Source organism: Coregonus clupeaformis, chromosome 29 (assembly GCF_020615455.1).
Source record: "Coregonus clupeaformis isolate EN_2021a chromosome 29, ASM2061545v1, whole genome shotgun sequence".
Lineage (NCBI taxonomy): Eukaryota > Metazoa > Chordata > Actinopteri > Salmoniformes > Salmonidae > Coregonus > Coregonus clupeaformis.
In genome coordinates, this window is record NC_059220.1 from 54,781,059 (window position 1) to 54,792,497 (window position 11,439).

Below are 11,439 nucleotides of genomic sequence, written 5' to 3' on the forward strand. Positions count from 1 at the left end.
CTCAGCTCATATATTTAGGCCTATACTAAGCTCCTATATGTCAAATCAAATCAAATCAAATGTTATTTGTCACATGCGCCGAATACAACAGGTGTAGACCTTACAGTGAAATGCTTACTTACAAGCCCATAACCAACAATGCAGTTTTAAGAACAATAAGTGTTAAGTAAAAAATAAAAGCAGTAAAATAACAGTAGTGAGGTACCGGTACAGAGTCAATGTGTGGGGGCACCGGTTAGTCAAGGTATATGTCCGCTCATGATGACATTCATAGGCTAATGCTTATATGTGGAGGCGTTGCCTGAACAAAAGTGCGCGCTATAGGCTTGCTTATAAGATTTGTTTATCATCTCAGGCACTGACCTCTAATTGGCACTGAACTGTTTTACCTGTATTCTGACAGGTTCAGGATCCTGGACAGCGTTGATAAAAAACGCAGTTGCTGAGAGTTCTGGATGAGAGGCAATGGGCGAGACTATTATAGAGTCTTTATTCAAAAGATCTAAAAGGTCTTCTGGCCCTCTTACATGTGGAACCTACTTCCTGACTTCTCGTAGTCTGGGGGAAGATCTCAATTGCGTCCTCTCTCCTTGTCTCCTTCTCAAAACCCATTGACTGAGAAAGTCAGAGGTCCCTCCCCTCTGACCTTCTCCTCCAATGGGTTTTGAGAAGGAGACGAGGAGCGAGGAGATAGGACACGATGAGTGTGCAATTGAGATCTTCCCTGGGTCCAGAGCTGGACAGCTCCATCAGACTCATCTTTGCCTTTGCAAATGCTGTGGCTGTTGCCATGCACACAGTGGGCTTCACAGAGACTGTGCAAGCACTAAGGCAAGTCAGTGTGTTATCACTTAGGCCTTTACCCACATCCCTTATAGTCAACCTTTTAAATTGAGTTACATTTTTTAACTGTACTCTTGTTTTAATTTGTCCCCCAAACTTCCCACCTGTGATCACTGTCACATGTCTGCTGGCCATCTCATTGGCTGGGATGGAATGGGAGTCCAAGGTCAGTTTAACCTGCCACTAGGGGGCAATCTTTCTAAATAAATTACAGTACATGCCTGGTTTCAATATGTAGGAGAAATAGAGAAGTGAGGTGTAATTTAAATTAACTTCAATTTTATTATGTAAGTATTTTGTATTCAATTTGTTTGAGGTGTTTTTCGTGAGCCTCTAACTATGTCTCTAGCTATGTCTTGTGGTGCATTGTGTTTGAAGTGAGTGTTCTTTACCAACTACAGTCCCAGGTTCCCTTCTTATTTGTCATCTTTGTGCCCATGGCTAATTACATAGTTGGGACCATTCTTTGGCTTGTTCTCCATCTTCTTCGCCTCAGCAACAGAGATCCTGGCAGGAGCCAATATCTCTGGGGACCTAAAGGCAGGTTCCTCTGATCTCTCTAGGAATGTCTACTGTATCTTCTCCTCACTCTAGGAGGGGAGGCTCTGGATGAAAGGGAGATGGGATGTTCAATTCAAATGCTGCATTTGTTTATCAGGCTTATTAAAACAAATGTTTGACTGTTCACTAGTCATTATATATTTTCCTCAACATCCCCTTCTCTACACAAAATAGGACCCAACAATAGTATGCAGAACCCTATTCGTATACAGAACCCTACCATCCCCAGTTCCTCCTTATTCCATGATGACCTTCCTGTGAACCATCCACTACTTCGCCTCATCTCCCAGTCACGCCATTCCATCCTATCAGTCGTTGCATCAAGTACCATGTCCTGTTGCTGGACAGCATCTCCAGCGTTTCCATACCATCTATCACCTGCCTTTTCCCTCCAACAACTTGGTCACCATGTCTGCCTTCATCACCCATGCCAGCTCATCCCTCTCCATGTAGACATCCTCCAATCCGGACGTACCTGGCCGGGATCAACTTCTTTCTCAAGTTGCTTACTGGGTCTCTATGTTCCTCCTCCTCTCACCCGCAAGTCTCCCTTCTCCTCAAGGGCCTCCAACACACCGAAGTCCGACACCCCCTCGCTGCCAGCCCATCACACTCGACATCCTGTCTGCCTGCATCCAGACTCTGTGGTCTGGTTACATCTCCATCACAGTCTTTTCCACACTAGATTAAATGTTTCTTTGGGGTTTTTGGGATTCCTGCTATGTTCGGAGTTTACATCCTCATATGCTATCTACAACCCTTCTCGTCATCCCAGCAGACGTCACCATCCTCAACAAAGATACCCTCATCTTCACCATCAAACACAGCAAACCTATCAATTTGGCAGAACCACACCAGTCTACCTGTTCCGACTACCATCTACCCTCAGCCCTTACGGACCACTCACCTACTTCCTGCAGTTCAGACAATCTCAACATGCCTCTCCATTCGATCCACTGTTCATCACCAATTCTGGTTCCATCACCTCTCGCTAATGGTTCCATTCCCATCTCAGACAAATACTATCCCTGTCCGGCTATCCTGCTGACCAATTCTCCGGACACTCCTTCCGCATCAGAGCCTTCTCCATGGCATCCCGACACGGCATCCAAGACCACACCTTACAACTCCTCAGCCACTGGTCCTCTCAAGCCTTTCATTCCTACATCCGCTCTGACATCAACAACATCAGGACAGCCCACAGCATGTACAAAAGCTGAAGAACAAACGCACATCCAGGTACTTTCCGCAGGTGCTGGAGTTGTAGGCAAATTCATGGAAAACAGAAAGGAAAACGCTGCACACTGCTGCTCATGCTCCCAGGTGATATTTATTTATAACAACGTTTCGACCATTAGGTCTTCATCTGGCATCCATATCCCAGGTGGGGGTGGAAGGTCCTATATATAGGGGCAGTACTCAGTGACATTACTTCTTGAAACAGGAGGTACAAATATATAACATAGGTTCACAATATTAACATTCAATGTATCAAAATATATGATCATACACAAGGAATGTGATCAATATTTACAGTAATATATATACACAATATTCAATTAGGATAGAAAGCACAATAATTTGGACATTTTGAAACTATAAAAACGGTTTTAAGTCAAACTCCTCATTAAGGACAAGAGGAGACAGTGTGTTGAGCCTGTGGATCCAGAAAGATTCCCTTTGAAGAAGTTTCATCTCAGCGTCCCCTCCCCCTGCGTGACATCTGTGACATCTTGACCATTTCTATTCCAATGTATCTCAGAGAACTAATAGGATTTCCAGCTTGTACAAAATGAACAGCAACCAGGTTTAATGGTCTCAGCTGTCTGTATATTGCTGCGGTGCTCACTGATCCGGGTCTTACGGCTTCTACGGGGTTTCCCTATGTAAGACAGACCACAAGGACATTTCAACATGTAAACAACATTGGTGGACATGCAGGTAATCAGGCGTGTGAGGGGGTGAAACTGCATTGAGCACATTGGCCACATTTTGTCACGATCGTCTGAGGAAACGGACCAATACGCAGCGCGTGGAGTGAACATGATGACTTTATTTAAATAAAAGCAACCACGAAAACAACAAACAAATGACGAATGTGAAGTCCTACGGTACACTGACCAAAAGGAACAAAAACCCACAAAACCAAAGAGAAACCACACAGTTCAAATATGGCTCCCAATCAGAGATAACGAGCCGACAGCTGACACTCGTTACCTCCGATTGGGAGTCATAGACCAAACCTAGAAATGAACCCAACAGAAAGGCAAACCTAGAAATACACACAACAGAACTACCAACATCGAAATACACCCAAATACCCAACAAAACAAAATACACCCTGGCTCAAAATTCAAAGTCCATGGAGCCAGAGTGTCACAGTACCCCCCCCTAAAGGTGCGCACTCCGGGCGCACCAGCATACAGTCTAGGGGAGGGTCTGGGTGGGCGTCTGTCCATGGTGGCGGCTCTGGCCCAGGTCGTGGTCCCCACCCCACCTTAGTCACTATCCGCTTCCGTAGCCCCCTCCACATGACCACCCCCCAACTAACCCCCACTGGATTAAGGGGCGGCACCGGACTAAGGGGCAGCACCGGACTAAGGGACAGTACCTGACTAAGGGGCTCTGGCGGATCCTGGCTGGACGGCTCTGGCGGATCCTGGCTGGACGGCTCTGGCGGATCCTGGCTGGCGGAAGGCTCTGGCTGATCCTGTCTGGCAGAAGGCTCTGGCTGATCCTGTCTGGCGGAAGGCTCTGGCTGATCCTGTCTGGCGGAAGGCTCTGGCTGATCCTGTCTGGCGGAAGGCTCTGGCTGATCCTGTCTGGCGGAGAGCTCTAGCGGCTCCGGTCTGGCGGACGGCTCTGAAGGCTCATGGCAGACGGGCGGCTTTGCAGGCTCAGTACAGACGGGCAGTTCCTGCGGCGCTTGGCAGACGGACAGTTCAGACGGCGTTGGGCAGACGGGCAGTTCAGACGGCGTTGGGCAGACGGACAGTTCAGGCCCCGTTGGGCAGACGGCAGACTCTGGCCGTCTGAGGCGCATCGTAGGCCTGGTGCGTGGTGCCGGAACAGGAGGTACCGGGCTGAGGACACGCATCTCAGGGCTAGTGCGGAGAGAAGCAACAGGGCTTGCTGGACCCTGGGAACGCACATAACGCCTAGTGCGGAGAGCCGGAACAGGGTATGCTGGACCCTGGGGACTCACATAACGCCTAGTGCGGAGAGCCGGAACAGGGCATGCTGGACCCTGGGGACTCACATAACGCCTAGTGCGGGGAGCCGGAACAGGGCATGCTGGACCCTGGGGACTCACATAACGCCTAGTGCGGAGAGCCGGAACAGGGCATGCTGGACCCTGGGGACTCACATAACGCCTAGTGCGGGGAGCCGGAACAGGGCATGCTGGACCCTGGGGACCCACCATAAAAGGACCAAGCGGCGTGTCAAGCGGCAACAGGATCCACCCTACTGTGACACTCTGGCTCCATGGACTTTACTATTTGAGCCAGGGTGTATGTTGTTTTGTTGGGTGTTTGGGTGTATTTCGATGTTGGTAGTTCTGTTGTGTGTATTTCTAGGTTTGCCTTTCTGTTGGGTTCATTTCTAGGTTTGGTCTATGACTCCCAATCGGAGGTAACGAGTGTCAGCTGTCGGCTCGTTATCTCTGATTGGGAGCCATATTTAATCTCCGCACTAGGCGTTATGTGAGTCCCCAGGGTCCAGCATGCCCTGTTCCGGCTCTCCGCACTAGGCGTTATGTGAGTCCCCAGGGTCCAGCATGCCCTGTTCCGGCTCTCCGCACTAGGCGTTATGTGAGTCCCCAGGGTCCAGCATGCCCTGTTCCGGCTCTCCGCACTAGGCGTTATGTGAGTCCCCAGGGTCCAGCATGCCCTGTTCCGGCTCTCCGCACTAGGCGTTATGTGCGTTCCCAGGGTCCAGCATGCCCTGTTGCTTCTCTCCGCACTAGCCCTGAGATGCGTGTCCTCAGCCCGGTACCTCCTGTTCCGGCACCACGCACCAGGCCTACGATGCGCCTCAGACGGCCAGAGTCTGCCGTCTGCCCAACGGGGCCTGAACTGTCCGTCTGCCCAACGCCGTCTGAACTGCCCGTCTGCCCAACGGGCGCCTGAACTGCCCGTCTGCCCAACGCCGTCTGAACTGTCCGTCTGCCAAGCGCCGCAGGAACTGCCCGTCTGTACTGAGCCTGCAAAGCCGCCCCGTCTGCCATGAGCCTTCAGAGCCGTCCGCCAGACCCGGGAGCCGCTAGAGCTCTCCGCCAGACAGGAGCAGCCAGAGCCTTCCGCCAGACAGGAGCAGCCAGAGCCTTCCGCCAGACAGGATCAGCCAGAGCCTTCCGCCAGACAGGATCAGCCAGAGCCTTCCGCCAGACAGGATCAGCCAGAGCCTTCCGCCAGACAGGATCAGCCAGAGCCTTCCGCCAGACAGGATCAGCCAGAGCCTTCCGCCAGACAGGATCAGCCAGAGCCTTCCGCCAGACAGGATCAGCCAGAGCCTTCTGCCAGACAGGATCAGCCAGAGCCTTCTGCCAGACAGGATCAGCCAGAGCCTTCTGCCAGAATAGCAGAGCCTTCTGCCAGACAGGATCAGCCAGAGCCTTCTGCCAGACAGGATCAGCCAGAGCCTTCCGCCAGCCAGGATCCGCCAGAGCCGTCCAGCCAGGATCCGCCAGTGCCAGCCAGCCAGGAGCCGCCATTCAGTCCGGTGCTGCCCCTCAGTCCGGTGCTGCCCCTCAGGCCGGTGCTGCCCCTTAGTCAGGTACTGTCCCTTAGTCCGGTGCTGCCCCTTAGTCCGGTGCTGCCCCTTAGTCCGGTGCCGCCCCTTAATCCAGTGGGGTTTAGTTGGGGGGTGGTCATGTGGAGGGGGCTACGGAAGCGGATAGTGACTAAGGTGGGGTGGGGACCACGACCTGGGCCAGAGCCGCCACCATGGACAGACGCCCACCCAGACCCTCCCCTAGACTGTATGCTGGTGCGCCCGGAGTTCGCACCTTTAGGGGGGGGTACTGTGACACTCTGGCTCCATGGACTTTACTATTTGAGCCAGGGTGTATGTTGTTTTGTTGGGTGTTTGGGTGTATTTCGATGTTGGTAGTTCTGTTGTGTGTATTTCTAGGTTTGCCTTTCTGTTGGGTTCATTTCTAGGTTTGGTCTATGACTCCCAATCGGAGGTAACGAGTGTCAGCTGTCGGCTCGTTATCTCTGATTGGGAGCCATATTTAATCTGTATGTTTTCTTGTTGGTTTTGTGGGTTTTTGTTCCAGGTTCAGTCATAGTCACTGTAGGACTTCACTATCGTCATTTGTTTGTTGTTTTCGTGGTTGCTTTTATTTAAATAAAGTCATCATGTTCACTCCACGCGCTGCGTATTGGTCCGTTTCCTCAGACGATCGTGACACATTTGTAATTACCCTCCGGAACCTTGTCCAAGAAAGTTTTCCTCTTCTCTGGTGGATAATCAGATTTGAACACAATGTCTCTCACGTTTGGGGGTCTTTTAAAGACCATACGTGGGGGATATTTAATGATGGGTTTCAATTGTGGGTCAGTATCAATAATGTACCAGTGCTTTCTAATAATGTCCTTAAATGCCTTACCCAATGGTGAGTATTGGGTGAAGCATGAAGGGACATGTTTTTATTTTTCTTTAACTTTTGGTTGAAGGCTTTCCAGCTGTGTTAGCCCTTCAAAATGATCATTGGCATGTTTTACCCAATTGTCTTTGTACCCCCTTTCCTTAAACCTCTGTATGAGGTCCGTGGTCTGTTTCTGATAAGAAGCATCAGAGCTGCATATTCTTCTGATGCGACTGAATTGACTTATAGGGAGACTTTTAATAAGTGGACGTGGATGAAAGCTGTCACCTCTAAGGAGTGTGTTCCTGTCCATAGGTTTCCTATAGAGAGGGAGGTTTTATCCTTAATAACAATCACATCAAGAAAACTGATTTGGGATAGGTCATAGTTAATGGTGAAACGAAGGTGTTCATTCATAGAGTTTAGATAGGCATGGAATTCCAAGAGTTCTTCCTGGGTCCCTGTATAGATCACGAAAATGTCATCCAAATATCTCAGAATTAGGAGAATATTGGAGAGAAAGGGGTTAAGGTCTGGATTCAGCACCACCTGTTTTTCAAACATTCCTAGATATAGGTTAGCACAATTAGGAGCCATAGTGCTCCCCATCGCTATCCTCTGTCACGAGAATTGATATCTCTAATTCAACCTAAGCTTGAATCATTACCAGAGGTTGTAAGGCTCTGGTTTTAATCATAAATGATTCAAGGTCCACAACCAGCAAGAATGATCTGTATTTTTATTCATGGAGAGCTCTGGCGCCAAAACCCATACACTCCTGTTTTATACCCCTTGACACACAAAGGCACTTTGCTCCGCCCACCTTTAGGAGGCTTTCTTAAACAGTTTCCACCTTTCTCCTTCACCCTGGAATGTTTAGTCCCACCCCCCTCTGTTAGTGGGTTGACACTACATTATAATTCTAACACAGTTTACACATTTATACTGTATTTGGGGTGAAATCCTTTAGTCATTATTCTTAAAATATAAATTAATCTAACACCTCTGAAGAGAAAATAGTTGGAGGTTAATTCCAGTTCAGCCAAGTCCACAATTCAATTGGTTCTGGGAAGATCATTAGGGGGACGTTCATTGAGGTAGAACTTGAGGGCCTCTAGGCCGCCCTGATGAGGGATCTTAGTATATAGACTGGTAACATCAAAAGTACACAGAATAGAATGTTCTGGTATATAGTCCACAGATTTCAAGAGATAAAATCAATAGAGTCTCTGGTTTACGTGGGGAGAGAGATCGCCAAGGGTTTCACAAAATGTACCTGAAAATTATATTCTGTTCGTGCAAGCGCGTGCACACAGAAGGTCCCGTGAAAAGACGGGCCCACCTGTGGAAATCAAAGGCCCGTCCAATTGATTCGTTCTAGTGCCGGGTCTGCCTGACGGTGATGTCTACCTGAGAAGCCAAGCCAAACCCTACAGCACGTGTCAAACTTATTCCAATTAATTTGCCAAAATTAGATAGCCTAATTAGCCTAATCCTGTCTATAAAGAAATAAATAAAACCATTCAAAATAGGCTACTAAAGCATGATTTGGCCACAGAGGATCATTAGCTTCTTAAAAAAGTAATAATTGTGGATTATTTTAAATGGCATTGCCTACAGTTGGAAGGAAAGTCTGCACGGAAAATATCAGATAGATGATTGTTGAGTTGCGACTCTCAGTGAAAAGTGGAGAGGCCCAGCCAGGCATATCGGAGAAAAACATAGTTTGGGAAGCAAATGGCTATTGCTGTAAAGAGAAGACTCTAATTTGTCTTTTAGTCACCAAAATTCTCAACTTAATTGAGCGAACAACACTAGCCTATCTTGGCACCAGCCGAGAGCATCCGCAGGCCCCGGTTAGTGCGCACTGCGCATATTCACTCTTTATCATTGTTGGGTCAGTGCCACTTAAAATATTGTTTATGGACAATAATATCCTCCTCCAGTTTAGATGGAAATCATATTCTATTTGTGTCTCTCCTTCTCATAGGCCTATGGACAATGTCGTTTTTATTGATCTATTTGTCAGTGTCAGCAGAGTAGGCTTCCCTGTCATTTGTAGTATTAAAAAATATTCTGCTAATGTCTCCAGTCATATAGTAGAATTGCATGAAATGTGTTTATAAAAGGCCGCATTTTCCCGTGCAAAGACAGAAGAAATGTATCTGATATAGCCTAGGCCTACTCTTTGCTATATGCGCTCAGCAATGCGTTGAATATGATAGAGCCCCACGGTAGAGGTGTCATAATACCCATAAAACCTAGTGGTCAAACAGGTAAATGGTTCCAATCGTTTTCCACCATTCATTTTTCCCATAGGAGATTTTATAAACACTTAAAATAAGGGCTGTGTTTTGTGTAGGCTTACCCTGGCGTGATGTTTTGATAACCATTGTTTTGTTTTTACATACTGGTAACCAGAGTCGTTCAAGGGAATTCGAGACATGGGTGACTAGTTAACGTTAGCTTGGCTCTCTCTGTGTGTTTGTGTCGTGGGAGGAGGGGTTGGTTCGTTGGCAGAGAGCAATGGCTAGCTAGTATGCTAACTATTCTAGCTAACTAAATGGCTGAATAAGTTGACGACGTACTCACTCAAACTGTCAAAACTAATCCAAAACGTTACACAACGTTAGACACGGACACGAATGATCTGTTTGGCGTGTTAACACACTGGTGGTTTGTTGTAACCGAGTATTGGTGCTAAACCATGTTATTGGAGGCTGGCATTCCCTCGACTTCTTGGCGCTGACGGAAACATGGATTACCACAGAAAACACTGCTACTCCTACTGCTCTTTCCTCGTCTGACCATGTGTTCTCGCATACCCCGAGAGCATCTGGTCAGCGCGGCAGTGGCACAGGAATCCTCATCTCTCCCAAGTGGACATTCTCTCTTTTTCCCCTGACCCATCTGTCTATCTCCTCATTTGAATACCATGCTGTCACAGTCACTAGCCCATTCAAGCTTAACATCCTTGTCATTTATCGCCCTCCAGGTACCCTTGGAGAGTTCATCAATGAGCTTGACGCCTTGATAAGTTCCTTTCCTGAGGATGGCTCACCCCTCAGTGTTCTGGGTGACTTTAACCTCCCTACGTCTGCCTTTGACTAATTTCTCTCTGCCTCCTTCTTTCCACTCCTTTCCTCTTTTGACCTCACCCTCTCACCGTCCCCCCCTACTCACAAGGCAGGCAATACGCTTGACCTCATCTTTACTAGATGCTGTTCTTCTACTAATCTCACTGCAACTCCCCTCCAAGTCTCCGACCACTACTTTGTATCCTTTTCTCTCTCGCTCTCCTCCAACACTACTCACTCTTCCCCTACTCCGATGGTAATGTGCCGTCGCAACCTTCGCTCTCTCTCTCCTGCTACTCTCTCCTCTTCCATCCTATCATCTCTTCCCTCTGCTAAATCCTTCTCCCTCCGATCTCCTGATTCTGCCTCCTCAACCCTCCTCTCCTCCCGTTCTGCATCTTTTGACTCTCTATGTCCCCTATCCTCCCGGCCGGCTCGGTCCTCCCCTCCTGCTCCGTGGCTTGACGACTCATTGCGAGCTCACAGAAGAGGGCTCCGGGCAGCCGAGCAGAAATGGAGGAAAACTAGACTCCCTACGGACCTGTCATCTTTTCACTCCCTCCTCTCTACATTCTCTTCCTCTGTTTCCGTTGCTAAAGCCACTTTCTATCACTCTAAATTTAAAGCCTCTGCCTCTAACCCTAGGAAGCTCTTTGCCACCTTCTCCTCCCTGCTGAATCCTCCTCCTCCTCCCCCTCCCTCCTCCCTGTCTGTGGATGACTTCGTCAACCATTTTGATAAGAAGGTTGACGACATCCGATCCTCATTTATTAAGTCAAATGACACCGCTGGTCCTGCTCACACTGCCCTACCCTATGCTTTGACTTCTTTCTTCCCTCTCTCTCCAGATGAAATCTTGCGACTTGTGACGGCCGGCCGCCCAACAACCTGCCCGCTTGACCCTATCCCCTCCTCTCTTCTCCAGACCATTTCCGGAGACCTTCTCCCTTACCTCACCTCGCTCATCAACTCATCCTTGACCGCTGGCCATGTCCCTTTGGTCTTCAAGAGAGCGAGAGTTGCACCCCTCTTCAAAAAACCTACACTCGATCCGTCCGATGTCAACAACTACAGACCAGTATCCCTTCTTTCTTTTCTCTCCAAAACTCTTGAGCGTGCCGTCTCTAGCCAACTCTCCTGCTATCTCTCTCAGAATGACCTTCTTGATCCAAACCAGTCAGGTTTCAAGACTGGTCATTCAACTGAGACTGCTCTTATCTGTGTCACGGAGGCTCTCCGCACTGCTAAAGCTAACTCTCTCTCCTCTGCTCTTATCCTTCTAGACCTATCCGCTGCCTTTGATACTGTGAACCATCAGATCCTCCTCGCCACCCTCTCCGAGTTGGGCATCTCCGGCGCTGCTCA